We start from the raw sequence: 19,516 nt of genomic DNA on the forward strand, positions 1-19,516 counted from the left end.
GTGTCATCTTATATTTGTCTCTATCATTTCTACCAATGTCTTAATATTTTGATAAAATTTTAACCATTTAGTTAAAAAAAGAAAAGTTTCTTTGTGTATTGATGGGAAGTTAAATAGTCCATTTTGCTGTTATCAGCCTGTTACATTGCAAATATCAGTTTTTAATCAAACAAACACTGGACATAGGCATTTAGTCGACATGACCTTTGTCCAGGAGACTTTGACTTTGGGTCGAATATGTGAACAACGTTGTTTCTTGTAATTGCCAATCAAAAGCAGCACTAAAAAGACTAGAGCCGAGCTCTCTAGTTATTTGATCATTAACAAAACTTCTTCACAAAAACGTTTCTTAAAGCACAGTGCTAGATGATTGCTAGGGTTTTCTCAAAATTACAAATCAATAAGGGAGAAAAAGTCTTTATCAAACAGCCAAGCAATCCATCAAATAGTTTCCAAAACATTTCACATGTAGTCCATCTGGTGTGACTAGAGGAAAAGTTTGGAAAAAGCAAACTCAGTATAGTATTTTTTTTTTCTTGGGACAATGAATGCATGAAGAAAATGTAATGGCAATTGATCCAACAGTTGTTTTGGTATTTCAGTCTGGACCAAAGCAGAGGAAATATACAACCAACATATTTATGAAGCTAATCTGTCCTTAAACAGGACTTGTATAAACCTGTAATAGTTGATACACAATTCTCAAATTCAGAAATCTGATTTCATGTTAATGCTGCAAAACAGTTTAAAGATTCAATCATGCTGATAAATATAGTCAGGTAATTACTCTCAGGCTTATTGTATCTAAGGAGTGGTCCCAGGAGTGTGGGAGGGTCATCTTTAAACCTGAACTCCCACCAGTCTGAAGCTCACAGGTGACAGGGACCCATCTGATCTGCAGCCTGACAGTGAAAACTCAATCATTTGTCAAAAATGTCAAACTACATTTGTTGCTTTTCCCTGAGCAGTACACTTTGCCCTCCTGGTGTCAACTCTTCGTGAAATCAAAACACAACTAAAGAGCATATGGGTTGACACTGACAAGATCTCATGAAATAATTATTCTCTTATTCCCGGCCAAACCCTGACAGAGAACTCATGCGAGACATGGCATCAATCCAGGTATTTTCCAATTAATCCAGTGCAGCTCATTGTGACAGCTACAACACTGCAAACAAATTCTATAAAGTGGCATTGTTCAGGGTTTTCCATTTGAGCTAGAGTTGTTGCAATACTGATGGGCATTTTGAGAGGCTGATGCTGATACATAGCAAGTTTTTATGTGTTGGTATTGGCCTCTAAGCTGTTTTAAATAAAGTTTTGATATTGGCAAGTGACAGTCAATCCACTGACCTGACGCTATAACTTTGTTGTAGAGATTATCCCCAATCCGAATATGCATTCGGAAAGGCATGGATCCGTATTATTTTTTTAAAGTATTTTTTTATGTTATGCCCTTCATTGTCGCAACATGCCTAAATCTCTGCAGCTCCAGTCATCTACATTCATTCAATGAGACTGTGGCTTCATTTCAGTCAAACCACCTCAACATCCATCAAAATAAAGCTTAAACTGTGGTTTTTGTGGAAAATGTTAGAAACAGATACCGATAAAGATAATGACGTCTCTGCAGACCCCTACTTTGTAGCCACCAAGCATTACCTCTTTTCAGTTAAATCAACCTTTGATTATTACAAATAACACTCGGATGTTAGTGGAGAGACTAACTTGAGGCAAGCTAGCAAAATGTCATCATACAGTGTGGTATGCGGAAGGAAAATACTATCAGAAAATCCTTCATTTCTGTGGTCAAATTTGAGCAAAAAGTTCTTGCTACAGTTCCTCAAGTTGTAAAGGTGAGACCAAGCAGAGCATTGGTGAAAAATGAAGTGGAAGTACAAATAAAAATTACTTGAATTTCCACATCCATTTTTATGGCAACCCCCATCATTCCTCATGAGAAACGAACGTCACTGAGGCTCCATTCATGTTCTATACAGGTGAGATGTTTATCAGTTTGATCAGTGTCTTCAGGAGAGCAAAAGCATAGACCACCCCCTGTACTACAGTTGACTTCATCACTGTGTTTCTGCCAGTTTCCCCAATAACACCTAAAACTCCCTTTAATCAATTGAGAAGAAATGGTTTTCTCACTTGTCAGAACATATCTTGAAAACTTGATTTTTTGTTTTGTAACCTTTTCAGCTTAATTTAAGTCTCATAAATATTTGAAGCGCCACACACACTGCCACCCACAGATGATGGAGGAAAGACTTAAAGCTTTTTGTGCTCCAGTGAGAATGGAGCCCCAGTGGAAAGCAAGTCCTTAATCAAGTCTCTAACCAGACTCATAAAGCATCCTGAAAGGCCTCCCTTAGGCACCTTCCTGGGAAAACAATACCATCACTCCGTCATGATCCTGAATTAAGATATTACCACATGCATGTAATTAACATTTATTTTCAGGCCCAGAACAATTTTTCATCTTGATTAACTAAATATTGAGCGACACCTCAGTGAGAAATGTTGTGGCGGAGCAAAAGGCTGGAGTAAATAAAAAGGGGTTGTAAAAAAACAGAAAACTGGAAACAAAAGGAATAAGCAGAGACCAAATGTGTCAAACTCCTTTCAAAGCAAGTTCACTCTCTCTGAAAAATCAAGGCTGCAGCCTTAGATGTAAAACGTTATCCACAGTGGCACGTCGAGCTTTTATGGGCAGGAAGTGAAGGGAGAGCTAGTACATGGTGACATGTCTGGTTTTTTTTTTTTTTTATATATATATATTTTTTTAGGTTTGGCCTGTGGGAGACTGTTATGAGCCACGGAAATAGTGAGAGATTGATGTGTTGTGACTGTTGGCTCAGAAACTTTAATGAATCAAGTCTGAAAAACTGTCAGGCACTATCATGCCTTTGACAGAAAATGTATCACCTTAAAAAAAATGTTTTGCTTCAAAGTTGTGAAAAAGAAAATAAATTGTGAATGTGCTAGGCCTGCACAATGAATTGAATTTTGAACACAATCACGATTTTGGCCTTCCAATGATCAAAGAAATGATAGACGGTGATTATTTACATTTAAAATGACAATAACATTAAATGTATATTGTTGCCAAAAAAAACAGCTGATATATGGCGTTCTGTTGGCGAGATAATAGACTGAAACTTGAACTGCAACAACAGCTGAGATCTACCAGCGCTCATGAAAACATGGGAGCAAAGGGAGAGAGAAGGGACTGTGGGAGAGAGGCTTTGAAGATCACAGCGATGCCACATGCAGACTGGTGTTGGTGCCCCAGCACTAGCTGCTCCCTTTCCAGTAATCTGCGCCTCTTCATTTTTCTGCTCCCTCGTTACCTCCAGCTCCTTTACTCCCGCCACAGAGGGAGGGAGATGTTAAGGGGGATGGTGATTTCGCATGTCTCATATCCTTTTCTATTCCCATTAGCCTTGAGTTTTCCCAAAGAACCTGATGACAGCGTAACACAGGAGAAAATGACAAAGTAATAGAGAGATATTGAGTGACAAGGAAAACTGGTGATTAGGGACAAAGGGAGAGTCGAGGATAAAGGAAAAACAAGAATAAAATAGTCGATGACTGACGGGAATCAGAGCGACAAAGAGCTAGCAAGTAATCAATGAGGGCAAGCCCCACTGGAGGACGCACAGTCTCTGAAGTAACAAATTCAGGAAAACTACTCACTTAGAGAAATATGTTTTTAAGGACGTGTAAAAGGAGGATGAGGGAAGGGTGAGAGAGATAACAAATAGATGCAGTTAGAGGGATAGATGGAGGGAAAGCAAATTAAACACAAGGAGAAACACTGTTGAAAATGTGGTCCAATGGGAAACAGGCGCTGTTTCTAAACTCACCACAAACGTGGAAGCAGCCAGAGAAAGATTTCCGACACTGACACTACAACGTCTTCCTAAAACAACTGTGTGTCTGTGAACTATTGTTCTGAGATCTCTCAAATCATATTTATAAAAGTCATTGTGGTTATTATGACGCCTGTTCTGTCCCTATAGCGATCGGCCCACAGCCTCAGTTGTTGTTTTTTATGCCTTCAAACATTGAAACACAGAGATGCAATATAGCCAAATTATTTCAAGATATATAGGAAAAAATCTTAAGTTCTTATTTTTTAGTTTCTTATAGGTACATAAATTCAATTCATGATGTTATATGATACATTTAATTTCTTCAAATCTGCCAAAAGACAGACAAAACAGACTGAAGTTAACCCTGATGCCTCAAAATAAAAGCAAATGAGACCATCATGGACACAAATGATTAGTTCTTTATAGATTTAAAAAACACCTTTTCTATTTTAGGTAGGTGTTAGATGAAGTAATTAATGGCACCCTGCCAAAACAAACTTTGGTTTGTATTTTCTATTCTATTCTATTTGTGGAAAAGATTCAAAGTGAATCTGTTTGACTGTCAAAAGGCAGCAGGATATTTTTCATCAGAAAAACGTACATGTGTTTTGTACAAGATCAGCAAAGCGATTAGATGTTCGACTCTCTCCAGAGGGACGGCTAAAATCAACACAAATCAAAAGTTCCTCACAGGAGCTGCAGAGGGGTTAGTATTTCACGTCCAAAAGACTTAATGTCAAAGTTGAACGGTAACTGAACTCCCCTCCCTACACTTTTACGATTAGAATTGGTTGGCATAAGTTTGACAGTTTTTATAACAGTCCAAACTTGCAAACACGCCTGTATTCTGAAATGTGAACACAGCTCAACCCAACCAATGCACTTTGAGGAGGGACTGTCTGACCCTTGTCCTCTTCAGTAGGATTCACTGCAGTCCCTTTCTGTTTTTGCAGGATAGATTTTAAAATCTAAAAAAAAACAAAAAAACTATGAACACCCACACATACAGTGTCTTTACTCCAGGTTAACTGTCTTTTGTGAAGTTGCCTTGTAGTGGTCTAACCTGAAATCTGGACTACCTTCCCTACATAATGTCACCATTACCCTCCACTTTGTTTAACTGTGCAGATCAACACTTTGCAAAGCCTGGTTTTTACACAATCTGCTTCCTCACAGTTTGTGTGTTTTTCTTAGTTGAACTTCATAAAACAATGTCTGTCGGATCTAGATCAGCGAGGCTCCTACATAAACATTTCAGATGTTTAAGGAAATCTAACCAGCCTCACTCTGACTGCAGCACATGAGAGACCATCCAGTAAAAGACTGAGAGCTAAATGGTGGCTCTGTGTGTGTGTGTGTGTGCATTTGTTGGCTGGCAGGCTGGTTAAGACGTTGGCCGTCACTGGGGTTTCTGGTCACGCTATTCTGCCTGGCGTTATTACACCACCCATCACTCAGGCCCACAGTGTACATTATTCATGCCCTCAGAGGAGTTCATCAGAGGCTGTGACCGCAGGTGCTGTGACAGAGCTTTCAATCAGAGGCGCCCATGCCGTCTGCTCATGCGACCCCGGCGTGACATGGAAAACCCCGGGTTCGACTATGTTTAGCTGTGGAATCAGACCCAGAGCAGGAAGGAGCTGACCTGCAGCTTATAGTGGGGTGTCATGATTCTCCAAATCCCTGACTCAATTTGTCTTGTGATTTTAAGGCCGTGATTCAATTAGATTTTTAAATGAACAAAAATCTTTTTCCAGCATTAGAGCTTCACCTGTGAATACATTTAATTGAAAACTAATTTTCAAATGTTACAATATGAACTGAAAATGACACTATTCAAAATTCATACAGATCCTTTTTGTTCAGCTACATCGGTATTATAAACATTACTGTAAATTTGCCAAATTCAGCCAGAAGACCTGCTTACAGAGTACAACAGATGTAAATTCACTATAACTATTGAGGCCCTAGTGGCCTTGCAGTTAGGTCCCACCCCACGACAGAGGCTAGAGTCCTTGAAGTGGGCAGCCCAGGTTCAAGGCCACTGCAGCTTCTTTCCCTCATGTCATACCACACTCTCTCTCTCTCTCTGCAGTGTCCTGCTCTATCCACTGTCCTATCTAAATAAGACCAAAAACAGACACAAATAAAATATTTAAAGAACAAATGTTGTATAAAGCAGGGCTCTCTTGAAAATCTTGAAACCGCTCATTCCACAAAGTAATTCAGAGTAATCTGAAGACTGTCAGTGGGGGCCCTGTCTGTATTTGAGATGAAAGCCTGAGGGTCTATGACGTCGGCCACACAAATAACGACCCTCACCACACTTATAAGCCAACGCCTGTCAACTTCAGTGCACTCCTGGGTAACAGATTGCCGGGGGATTTTATTAACTTGTTTGTTCAATTTCACAGAGCCACATAACTCCCACTGCCATCACACATGCAAAGACAGAACATCTCGAAGCATCGTAAAAAGCCTGCGAGCCAGGATGTGCATTTCTACTCTGCCGCTCAGATGTGTCCTGTCATCCTTCACGACGACGAGTAAATTCCGGTGTTGCATCTTTCTACTGCTAAATTGAAGAGTGGCCCGCGAGGCTATTTACTTAATATTACTGCAATTGATAGATGCATTTGCATGTGATGTTTCACTGCCGTCCTGCTGCTTGAAACCAGCGTTCAATCAGACATTAGAGGGAGTCAAGGTGAGCTGTCATCTGCAAAATGTGTTGTTATTTACGACTTTGACCCTCTGATGATGTGGGGAAAGGTTTACCACAGTAGAACCGCCTCACTGCAGTCAAATCATCAACTCTTTATCTCACAGGGTGGCAAATTCATAGACACATAACTCTGAAGAAAAAGCTTGTGCCCTCTTTAATTATACTTAAATGCCAATCACACCTGCGTTTTAGAGCACAAAATATGTTATTTCAGTGAGATAACATTGTGTTATCTTAAGCTTTTTAATAGATAACCTGGATAGAACATGTTATCTATAGCAATTTAAGCTTTCTTTGGCATTTCACTTGGTGTTCTTGACTGAAAATAATGACTTTTACTTGAACTTTTTTAACAGCCTGGCTGTAAGATGATAGATTGCAACTTCAATAATTGAGTCAGCAGTTGATTATCTTTATGTACTTATTCAACAATTCAGCAGTGGCGCTAACAAGTCATCAATGCATGAACAGCTGTGACGGACTAAGATACTTTCAGTTAGAAGAGATCCGAGCAAGCTCACCTTTGATGAGAAAAAAACCAAGCACTTTATAAACACTGCCTTGTTCAGCCTACTGGACTTTTTAAGCTCTAAGGCCAGATCCACTCAGAATGGATTGCACCCACTTATTGCACCATGAATTGTGCAGAAAAAGCACCTGCAATCTGCCCTTTTTGAGTGAATGCCCATGAACAATCTCTCCCTCCCTCCACTTTAAAATAAACCAATAATCCAGATCATAATTTTAATAAACAGATTGATGTTTTGGTCAAAACCACTCATACTGTTTTGGCACGATAAGAGAAGTGTGCTTTATGCGGAAGTGTCAATCAAAATCTTAAAAGTTGGCAGGTGACCAAAAGCTGTCTAGGTTTTGTAAATGTTTCAGAGAAATACCTTCAAAAGAGACAATAGAAGGTAAGAGGCTCAGCCAGAAGTAATATCCTGGCTCTGCGTCTGAGACAAACCTTCAAAGATACATGTCACTCTATGGACACTCATCCTCGGTAGAAACAAGAAAAGTAGAGGCATTGTTTAGGACACTGCAACAAATAAAATGAACACATTAATAACGTACATTTTATAAATATTTAGTGCCTTTCTTTTGGAGGGGTTGTGTTGGGGTTGTAGGCTGCCACCCCACATGAATGGTACGGGAATGACACACTTCTCTTGTTGCCTATTTTTGGAAAGTAAAAGGGGTTCAGCTAGGTGAGCAGGAGGAGATGTTACACTACGAACCTGCACATAAACACACAAGAGGACGAAACAAAGGGAACACAAAACCACAAGAGCTTTTTTTAAATATCTTAAGGTTGGCTGAGTCTTTGTTCTTTTTTGTTTATGTGCTGAAAGTGGGATTTTATGACCTGTTTAGCCATGCAGTGACAGAAAAACAGAGATAGGAAGGGCCTTAATCCCAATCTCCCTCTTGTGTTACTGATAAAGATGAAAGAGAATTTGGATTTAAATCACGCCAAGAAACAAGCATAGGTTCTTCCAAAGTTCAACATCATTTAAAAGCTTTAAAAGGGGGGGGGGGGGGACAAGTATTAGAAAATGTCCAAGCTATTCAACAAATTTATGCAGTGTCCCTTGTATGACCTTTATATGTCTCTCACCATAAAAGAAGTCTGAAGTGTAAAGGTTCAGTACAGGAAAACTGGGGTTTCCACAGTATGAGTGAGTGTTTTCCTTCTGACTGCTGAGGTTATATTAGTAAAGACTCAGAGCTCATAGAAATAAATTGATATTAAAAACTATAAAAATGCATACGCAGAAGAGCCATGCCTCTGGAATGCAAAACAGTGGAAATATGTCCAACACTGGGCTACAGAGTAATAAATGTTCTGCATAGCGCATTTAGCATCTGCCTCCACCACTTTAAGCAGGGATTAACTCCTCCCTAATGAAGGGCAATTCAGTGCCGGTATCAGGACCAATGGATACCAACAAATTGACCCTATGTCCACCACCCTAACAATTACTGTGCTCCAGGATCAGCATTAAAGGTTTGAAAAAAGCCTAAAGAATCTTTAATGCAGGCTGGGACTGTGCTCTCGTACACTCTATATACCATCGTCCACATCTGCAGAAGTTCAGACAACTGCATGTGCATTTTATAGGTGCACACATGAAAGCACATGCATACCCAAAAGATCAATGGCTTCTCCCCCTGAGCTCTTGTTTCATAGCTCTACTAATGGCTCATAACGCAAGAGTGGCAGTATCACAGACACAGCTTCTCAGTCACCTCCACTCATGCACCAGCACACGTGTTTATTGCCTTGTCCGCTAGGCAGGCCACAGTGTATGATCCCTCTCTACCCCCTGTATGGCTAAATGATGAGAGAGCATCATTCATTCTTGCCGCTGTGGCTATAAAAATGATAAGTCTTAGAGAAGTGGTTTTGCAGCATGAGCTAACACTAAACTTACCCAGTGGTGGAGGAATCTTTGAAGAAAAAGTACCACTTCAATGATATAAAAAAAAAACTCCATTAGAATTTAAAAAATCATGCATATAGCCTACATAGTTATAGTGAAGCAGTAAAATGGCCCTTGTAATTAATATATAATTGCATTTGACATTATTTGTTTTATACTGCAATGATATGTATAGCTTTTACACAGTGTTGCAGACTTTAAATATCTTATTCCTATCTTAAAGTTTTTGTTGAATGGTCCCCAACATTGAGCTTAATGTGGGAAACATTCCTGTCAAAGACAAAATTCCCTACAGGGGAAATATGGTGTTCTATGTTTGTAATGTAATGTAGGATATGCTACAACATGATACTGTACTGTCTGGTACATGGGTCATTATGGTATTGTATTGTTTTGTGTAGTAGGGTACTGTATGGTGTTGTATGGTATTGTACAGTACAATACAGTACAGTATGGTATGGCACTAGTAGGTTTGGGTACGGTATGGAATGGTATGGAAGTATAAGGGCTGGGTATTGGTAGGGACCTCATGATAAGATCCTTATCACAATACTTTGGGTCACGATATGATATGTATCATGATACTTCACTTCAAATGAGATAAGATAATATACAGCTTCATTTAGTTAAGTGTTACAGCAACAAAGAGCAAGGACAGTCAACAAAAAGAGCACACAGCGCACAGTTTAATAATTGAGGAGCCGAAAACAGAGCTGCAGTTCTTACAAATGTAGTTTCACAGTTGTTATTATATAAGGATTCACAGTTGTATAACAGTTGTATAACTGTGAAACAGTCATAAAAACATATTTTTATTTCTTGTTTTATCGCTTTATTTACATTATCCGTACTTGATCTATATGCCACTACACCTACTGCAATTAGGGGCACGATATAATATCTTGAAAACAAATTATTGCGTTACCTTACCACGTGGATGTTTTTTGTGCAGGCTTATACCGTACTATACGAAACAATACGATACGATACAATACAAGACGATACAAGACGATACGGGATAGGCCATGATTTTCAAATATTCGAACAGTGACAAATATATTTTTTAAAAATAGAAATGTTCATGTGACTTTTATCTCGTTTTAAAAAATAAATCATTATTTTTAAAGGTGCCTGAAGGTAATGTGGTACTACTGCCAGAAGGTAGTTGCATTGCATCATGAAAACTTGATCTAACATTGATAATTAAAGTAGATTGTTTCTTAAGTTTTAATTTTATTGGAATCATTGTCAGTGACTTAAGATAGCACATTTCTTTGAAATGCACAACCCTAGTACAGTACAGTACAGGTCAGAACTGTACCGCATGGTATGGTACTATATAAATATATATATATATATATATATACAGTATTATATGGTATAATGTGGGACAGTACAGCATGACGTGGTTGTTTATAACTCTACACAGAAAAGTTTTCTGTTCATTGAAAAGTTCATTTAATGTTTAATGTATTTATGTGAATATGTTATAGCCAAAGTTCAGTTTGGATGAGACAGCATGTCTTATGACTTAGTTATGTTGCAGGAAACATACTTGTAGAATTACGACTTGGTTATGGTAATGCACAGTTGTCATTATGGTTACGTTACATGAAAAAAGACATTTACACATTTACACTGACTGTTAGTAAGAGGCCATAAATGAGCAGCGGTTTTCTGTGTAAAGGTAAGATGTTTTGTTGCACCATCCATCTACACAGACCTTTCTTCCCACACAGACTCTGGTACTCTACAACATCCCCTGACTGACTCTTTGGCTCAGACCATAACTGCAGCTGCGAGATGCCAGCTTTGGCACTTGAGTGTAATCATATGTCGTCTTGTCTGAGAAACTTGTTAATTCTCTCCTGTCTCAGGTGCAAACCAATTAGAGAATTTACATAATTTAGCCTTGAGCTGTTATTGAAAATAAACCATCTCAGAGTTTGAAGGGAAATGTCTTTTTTTTTGTTAAACCTGCAACGTATCATTCATGAAGTGAATTTGATTGACTGATTGTTAGTGGAAAATCAGTAACAACTACTGATATACTGAAGTAAAATCCTACAAATGTGTACTTGTGGAAGCAAACCAAAAAGTCTCTTTTGGTTAATTTTAGCATCACCCGTGGCCATACACAGTAATTGAAGTTAGAGGTTCTGCACTTTACAACCCCTGTGATGTCCTGGCTCTTAATGCCCATCAGTCTATGTGACTGAGTTGAGGGGGCCATAAGGGGCCATGTGGTAGGGTAGGTCGTATCGGCTTTGTCACTGCCTGGAGCTGGTCTGTTGAAGGTGGAAATACTGTTTTGGTTGAAGGGGCAACTAAGGGCCACATACGCAGAGGCGTAATTGGGATGAGGGGTGTCTTCACTGAGGGCTTATCCTTTTTTTAGGGTACAAGTGTGTGATGGTTTCAAATTATTCTACCAATGCGGCAGATCAATGAAAAAATATCTTTAAATGTAAGAGATACCTGTTTTATGGAGATAGACGGAGAGAAATTCTTACTTACTTGCCACAGCCAACATTTAACCTGAATTTGGCAGTTGGCACGTCCTTATTGCTGTACTGCAAATGAAAGTCCTTCGATGAGAGGGTTTAAGGCTTAGGGACAATTGTTGTGCGCTAGTCGTCAGCGTTTCAGTGAGTGAAATAAAATAAAAATATATGTCTCGTCATTACCGGTACCTTAAGTACAGTGTTTGATTTAAAGTCCTGAGTTATATCCCTCTCCTGAATAATCACACAGACGTCTGAGGTAGTTTTCCTATAAAGCCGCTTTTCTGGGGGAGAGATGAGACACTACCTTCTCGAGCCACTTTCAGACACTGATTTTATTACTTTTTTCGGCAAGCTGTTTCCACACAATAATGGTACTTATGCATAAATGATAATCACATTTCCTCACTGTAGCCCTGGGTGACATCCTTGTGACATCCACTGTGCTTATGTATAAATGATGTCCACATCTATCTAAGTGTTACTCACCAGCACATTATGGTCCCATGTTGCTCTTACATAAAGCTTTTTACTTTCACTGTACGGCACATTACATGTCTGTATACTGTTTATTCAAAGTGGCATTCATTTTAATTTATGGGTCCATTTTTTTTATTTAATCATACGCACATTATGGCTCTTATGTATGTATAGAAACTATTTGTCAAATCAGTTCAAGGCTGTTTCTTCAAGCAAGGCTGAAGTTGTCATTTAGAAGTTAATTGACAAAGCAGCGTGTGATTCCCCGGGACATCCATCATACATGAGCCTGATGCATTTTTAATTTATTCCACCTTCATGGAAATAAAAAACATTGCACTTAAATAAGGGCAGAACACTGAGTTTCCCAACGGCTTTAACTGGAACAATTTGCTGTACATGTGAGATAGCCTACATGCATAATATCATCACTTTTGGTGATCTCTCTGGAGAAGTGAAGGCTCATACTTGCAGCTTATTGGCTTCAATATCGCATAAAAGCCTTTACTCTAACCTGAGCTCTTCTTATCACACTGCCCTATTATAGCAAAATCAGAGATTCAATTAATAGTCTTGGTGTGAGCAAGCAGGGTAAGTGTGGAGAAATACCCTCAAACCGAGATGAAATGTAATTTGGACGGAGAATGCAGAGGGGGGAAATGTTCTGAGGGGGAACTGGAGCAAGCATCTGTCTTCAACGAAGGAAATGTCAGCTCCTGTTAATCTTATCTGAATGGCTGCCAGCTGACATGAATTTAATTTCACACAAGTGGATGCCTGCTAAGTTGCAAACCAGACAGACCGTACTCACATGCACATGCTGTACATGCACTATATGCAGGGAGGGCTACGCTGGCCTTTTGATGCAAAACACGTCTATTTTTCCAGTTAAAGAAATTAAAAGCTGTATGAAGACTAACTCAAAAAGATTCTTCTTCTTGGTTGTGCAGACACCTTGACAATTTAAGGTTCACCATATATTCCAATATATGTTTTTCCAAATGGTGTTGTTGTTGTTTTTTAAAAAAAATAGTCGTGTCTTAGTTCTTTTTTTCTTTTTGTCGAGGCTTCGAGGGGGATGGGTGACTTCTTGCATTGGTTGCAATCAAAGTGTAGTATTTCATTCCTGGTTTGGATAACTCTTCTGTTGATTTGGCTGTTGTCTCTCCGTCAATTCCAACTCTAGGAGTGGACATGGTGTTTTAAAAAGTTCCACCGCAGGCTACCGATAATCTAAAATGCATTGTTTTGGGGTACTTAAGGGTTTTTAATTTGGGAAGGGCAGGAAAAGAAATGAGTAATATAAATGGAAAACTTATTAGGGTGGGCTTTGGATTTGAATTTTACAAAATAGACCCGAACAGTTCTCAGTTAGTTGTGTTTGGAAAATGATTGGTTTTCTGATGTCTTTTAGAATTCCTTTCAATATTTTAGTTTAAGTGTTTTGGATTACGTGTTTTCTACAGTGTTTTGTTGTTAATCTCAAAGCCACCCTGTTAAAAAACACATATGCAAAGACAATCCTCACACACTGCTGACCCACACTTCACTCAACCTCACACATACATGCTAGTTTCTTCAAATGAGAACACCACCAAGATGCAGCAAACATAAACAACGCACCCTTACCTCCCACATATTCCCTCGGCAGTGTGAAGGCGAACAACTACTCATTTACCCTTGTACTATTCAATAAAACACACAACAACACACACACACACACAGATACACACACACACACATCAGAAGAACAAATACTGGAGATGATTCTGTCGAAGAAGCTGCATCTCTGCTCCTTCAACACCCCCGTTCCCCGAGCATTACCCATCATTCTCAGAGGCGACAGGCGAAGAGAGTGAGGGAGAGATACATGCTAAGTGAAATGGGAAATAAAGGAGTGAAGTCGAGGAGTGGGAGATGTGACAGCAAAAAGGGAGACTAGTGGGAAGAGAAGGAAGATGATAGGGGAGTGCCACATATGCTCATCGCCCCGCACCAGGAGCCAGGCCTCTGGAGGACAACACACATGCAACAAACACAACAAGGGAGGGATAAGACCGAGTAAAAAAAAAAAAAAAAAAAGAGGGAGGCTATAAGATTCAAATGATAGAAGAGATAATAAGATCAAACTGTGACAAGGGAGTGGAATTACAGCGTGAGGGATCGCAGAAGAAGAAAACGTGATGTGGAACATGATGCTCCCAGAAGCCATTGCGGTGGGTCTTTAATGCTGTGACACAAGCAGGGACATTCAGGGTGGGCAAGCAGGCTAAGCTGCCTTGAACATAGATTAGTGCAGAGCCAAAGGAACAGTGAGCCATGTTAACAACACAGAGTTGCGTCTGTGGTGCATCCGAGGGTTTTAAAAACCTTACCCGCTAATACAATGTTGATATTAAGCGACTTCTACTGTAGATGTAGCAAGTAATCATATGTGTATTAACACACAGATTAGGATATAAAGGAGGAAACTATGCAGCAAAAGGTTATATGGGAATATGTGGGAATCAGCACAGACAGAGGAGGCAGGGAGCTTTAGCGGGGATAAACCTTTGGGAAACATGTTATGGATTGTGGTTCATGTTATTTTCTCGTTAATTAGCGTTGGCAATACACTGGTGTGTGGGCTGCCATGTCAGCTTATTGTCATACACACATGGCTTGGGATGTTTTGTGACACAATAATAAGCTGGAATAGGAGGAGAGGCTAATTCAAGCAGTTGAGCAGATGCACACACACTCAGAAAATACTTAAGTTCCATTTTTTGGAACTAACAACAAAAGCTAAATAAACCACTTCAGCATTAATCGAAATAAGACGTCATTTCTGTGACACACAGTGTGAGGCAGCGTAATACAGATACACGCTTGTTTTTATTTTGTCATTTCGGTTCAGAGAGGTTGCCAGAAAGTTTCAGAGTCACAGAGCGTTCTCTTGACTGTAACTGTAGAAGTAACTCTCTCAAATTTCTGTGTAAGAGGAGAGAAGGAGACCCTGTGCTGCTGCTAACTGAGTCAAATATTGTGCATTGAAAAACTATACAATGTCCTGATTGTATCAAATCATGTGCCAGTTTTTTCAGAGGAAATATTTACCTATACCCTTTAAGTGTGAATCGGTGATGTCAAAGCTGGCTGCTGCCTACAGACCTGGGACATGACATGGCAAATCGTCAAACCTGCTCCATCTTTTTCCAAGGAGAGCATCTGTGATGTTAACTGGAAGCTAACGTCCAGGGCTGTTTTGAAGTATGTGTGCAGCACAACCAACATAGACGTACAGACAAGATGGATCTCTGCTTTCCTTTAAAAACTTGAAACTTGACATTCAGGGAACCCATAACAACTTCATGGATTATTTCATTCCTTTATAGATTATTGTATTCATGTGGATGAAAATGTAAGGTTTAATCTAGATTTAGAGATAGATAGATTTTTATTGTGCATTTTTATATTTATTGAGTTATTATGGTCTCATTTTACTTTTATTTTTTAGGTTATTATTTGTTTCATTAGGTCCGTATACTTGATCTGCAGTTTAAATCTACATAACACATGCACAAGTTTAAGTGCAGTTGTATTATAAATGTGATAATGTTGAAATTCCGAGATGCAAAGTTTAAAAAAAAAAGTTGTTACATTTATTTCTTTTAAACTAATAAAAAGTTATGGATATAATGTGCAGGTTGTCAATCATCTGCTCTCGCTGTATCACAGCAGCCAACAGACAAATGAAGAGGAAAACCTGCAAGGTCAAATCCTCTCAACAAAGTCCAATAGAAGAGCCTCACACGTGTCGAAGAGTAAGGTAACATGGTAACACAGCTGCAACTCTAAAAACCAGAATGTTTGCTGGTGCAACACTTGACTGAGTGAGCACAGCACAGTGCTAATACCAGAATCTACACCCAGCTTCTGCCTCTTTTCTGCACAGTAGCTACCTTTTATGACCTTCTCAGAGCCTCCTCCTTGTTCCCTCACTACCCTCTGTAGTAGTCTGCTGTGAAGACAGGGCTGAGGCTCAGTAATTTGGAGTCAGAGATAAGGGCAGACGGAGGATATTACTTGTGGGTAGACAGTGATTGAATTGGCTCCAGAGGGTCAAACACACCTAAATGACAACTCGGCAGAAACCCAGAATCCATTTATTTAAGTCATGGGAAGCCTCAAACGAAGGGGCCTGAAATGGTAGCTTAATGTAGGCGGAAGCGATGATGAAATGCTTCGAAGCAGAGCTGCAGGGGAAAGCAGGCTGGATTACTAAAGGACGCCGAGGCTTGCATCTCTCTTGTTGATCATTTGAACCTTATTTATGTGAAGGAATGGACACACAAAACTACACTGAAATTGGACTGAAAACAGAGAAATATACTGAAAAGAAACTAGAATGACGGGAGAGCTGTTAAATGATTCTTTCAACCTGTTGTATGTGTGCATTTTGAATTGGAACAAAAATCAACCTGAATAGAAACACCCTAAACTTCTCTTTTCTCTTGGCTGAGGCTCATACACCAAAGCTGCTACATCAATAAAACAATCTGCAAAATATTCAATGGAAACAAAATTAGCAAATGAATCATGATGTATATGAGGCATGTGACATGGAAAACACTTTCTTAAAATACTGCAGGGAACTAACAATAATGTAATTTTTAGGCTGTGTTTAGTTTTCATCTATTTTAATTTTTGACTTCCACTCCTTTTGATAGTCTTTAATGGTAAAGGCACCCACTTGAATTAGCATTTGAATTAGCTGCTCATCCTGATGCACACAACTCCTCACATTTGAATAATGTATAGAGGGCATATATTCTAGTTTCTTAAGATGGTTTTCTTGAAATATTGGATGAAAACTTGGCACTAGGTTAAAATACAGGAATGAAAATTGTAGAGTAGTGTCTTATTTCCCATGGGTTTTATATTATCTTTCCAAATGTGGCTCAGAGTTTTCATCTCTACTTTCAGCTCCTTTTTGGTCTCACCACATTATTAGGGAAATATTTCTATGTGCATGCTCTACTTTATCACCAGTTATACACTAACTACAGTAGTGGAGGTAGCACACAGTGGGTTTCCTCTAAATCCTTCTGCCTCAATTGATAAAAAAACAAGGTTGATGAAAGTCCAGTGAACCAAAAAGAGCAAAGTTGCAGGGCAGAAAACAACGTGCTTAAAGAAAACTAACATGCTGCATAGACCTGGAGGTTAAAGGGATACTTCACCCATTTTCCCCTGAGATGGGAAATCTTTGTGTTTCTTAGTGTCAAAGGGATTAGCGGGGTGAAACTACAACGCTAGTTCCTCATATTTTCGACCACTGAAGCTACAGACCCATCACAGATCAGTGGGTGGGAACTCACTCCCAGAATCGAAACTTAACGTCCGCCATATTGCTTGAAAGCTATGCTAACATGCTCTATGGAGAATGCTGATAATGGCTAAAAAATACAAATATAGCGGTGAGACAGCTACTGCCGACAGGCCGGTCTTGTGTCTTCGCTGCTGACTGCTGCCCGCCGCTGCCCGCAGCAGCCAAGAAACAAAACCAGCCTGTCGGCAGCAACCATCTCGCGGCTATATTGCTGGCCGCCGCTGACCGATGGCCGCCGGGGCCGCCACTGTGCGCCACTGGCCGCAGAAGCCAAGAAACAAAACCAGACTGTTGGCTGCAACCGTCTCGCAGCTATATTTCTATATTGCTAGCCGCCGAGGCCGTCAGATCTCTACTACATATATGACCCAATGTCAATAAAGATTCATTTCAACGGGTGAAGTATCCCTTTAAGCCTTTCTTTTTAGCTTATCTTCATGAGAAACAGATTTTTACACACATTGCAAATATAAAGATTAGACGGAGCAGCTTTAAACACATTTGTCCTTGAATTCTGCTTGTCTGTCAGCTCATCAGTATGTGTGTCTGGCTTGTTATTCTTTGCACGCAAGGCGACATTTCATACACAATGATATCCTCTGCTTTTTTGCCTCACTGAGAGCGTTCTTTGAAATGCAGTGGCTGAGTTTGACACAGTTCAGTAGGTGACACCTGGAGCCAGATGACTCTAGTCAATGGGTTAAAAAACAAAGACACTGCAGCTCTGATCAAACCCCTGGAGATTCCTCCTGAGCCCTTTGGCATCTCTGCTGCTTTGTGTGTCTGCGTGTGTTCGAGTGTACTGCTTGCTCGGCTGGAGAATATGCCTCTTTTACATGAAAAATGCACACATGAGTGGCGCCAGAAGTAACCAATAAGCACACCAACAAAAAAAATCCCAAAACAAGGCAGCATCTTAAGCATGATCTGTAATAGACTGGGTCTCTCATCCCTGAAAAAATCAACTGATGTAGTCTGCATGTTTGATAGTTACCCAGCGGTGAAGACGTGATTGACGTGGCTGCAGGATCAGAGCCTCCCTGGAATTGGGCCAACGCTTCTGTGGCTGCCCAGCGCTGGCGGAGGGGGAGACGGGGTGGGGGAGGTCTGGATGTGGAGTAACAGCAGCAGCAGCAGCAGTAATAGCCACTAGCTCACACTGCAGGCAAACCTACAACACAGGAAACAGGGTCAGAAACTCCTCCCTAGAGGACCAAAGGAGATTCGATAAGAGGCACAAAAAAAAAAAGGCACACGCCGTTTAACAGCTGTCTATTTGGAGCTTAATCTTTTATTGGCGCTGGGCTAAATGCCAGAGACCTGGTGCTTCCTCAGCCCCCCCCCTCTCCTTACAAGCCCAATGACATTCAGACCTTTGAGCAAAGCGGTAACAGCAGGGGTTTTAAAACGCAGTGACACCGGACATAAAGTAAAGGTTTCACCCAACCTTTGAGTGAGATAGCGAAGTAGGGCGGCCAGGCTCTAACTCAGCAAACCTCTGTGACTCTGGCCTGCTTGTCGGGCTGTTTATTATCAGCAGACAGCACACTCGGGGCCTGGAATATAGGACTGCTGAGACACTGGGTGCTGGCCGCCGGGGAAGGAACACGGAGAGAGGGGATGCAGGCGGAATGCCAATGAGTGTCCCCTCTCCTCCCTGAGATTTTAGATGCTACACTGGCACAACACTTCCCCTGCAAAGCATCTCTATCCTGGCCTTAGGTTTGATAGCAATGTTAGCGGCTACAAGAGCCTTTTCTCTGATTCCAAGCCTCAAATCCTGAGCATTAACCAACACTTATAACCGCATTAATCTGCTTTGATACAGCCCAAGCAGGCAGCTTGCAGTGAAGACGGAGAAGAGCCCGGCTTGGAAAAGAGGGCTCCAACAATTAAAAGGGACACATTTTGCATAAGTTTGTCAGCAAACAGGTTGGCTTAGAGGTGTGTCACAATTCCAATAAATCCAGTCGAGATGCAGTGCAGAGGTTGGCAGGAAAAAAGAGAGCAATCCCTAACAGTTCAAAACAGATATAAAAGTTTAATGCCATGCTGGCAGCAAGCAGCCAGCAGAAAAGGGAATGGGCTGAACTATTTTCAGAGAAGAA

At 40.2% G+C, this 19,516-nt stretch overlaps 1 protein-coding gene across 1 annotated transcript in view; it reads right to left on the reverse strand.

Moving 5' to 3' along the window:
* The window catches only part of drp2 (dystrophin related protein 2), a 106,914-nt gene extending 88,339 nt beyond the window's left edge, over nt 1-18,575 (reverse strand). The window contains exon 1 of the mRNA XM_061048455.1: nt 18,403-18,575. The gene's annotated coding sequence lies outside the window, so the exon portion shown is untranslated. The remainder of the gene's footprint in view (nt 1-18,402) is intronic.
* Between the last annotated feature and the right edge of the window lie 941 nt (nt 18,576-19,516).

The sequence above is a fragment of the Labrus mixtus genome, chromosome 10 (assembly GCF_963584025.1).
Source record: "Labrus mixtus chromosome 10, fLabMix1.1, whole genome shotgun sequence".
Taxonomy (NCBI): domain Eukaryota; kingdom Metazoa; phylum Chordata; class Actinopteri; order Labriformes; family Labridae; genus Labrus; species Labrus mixtus.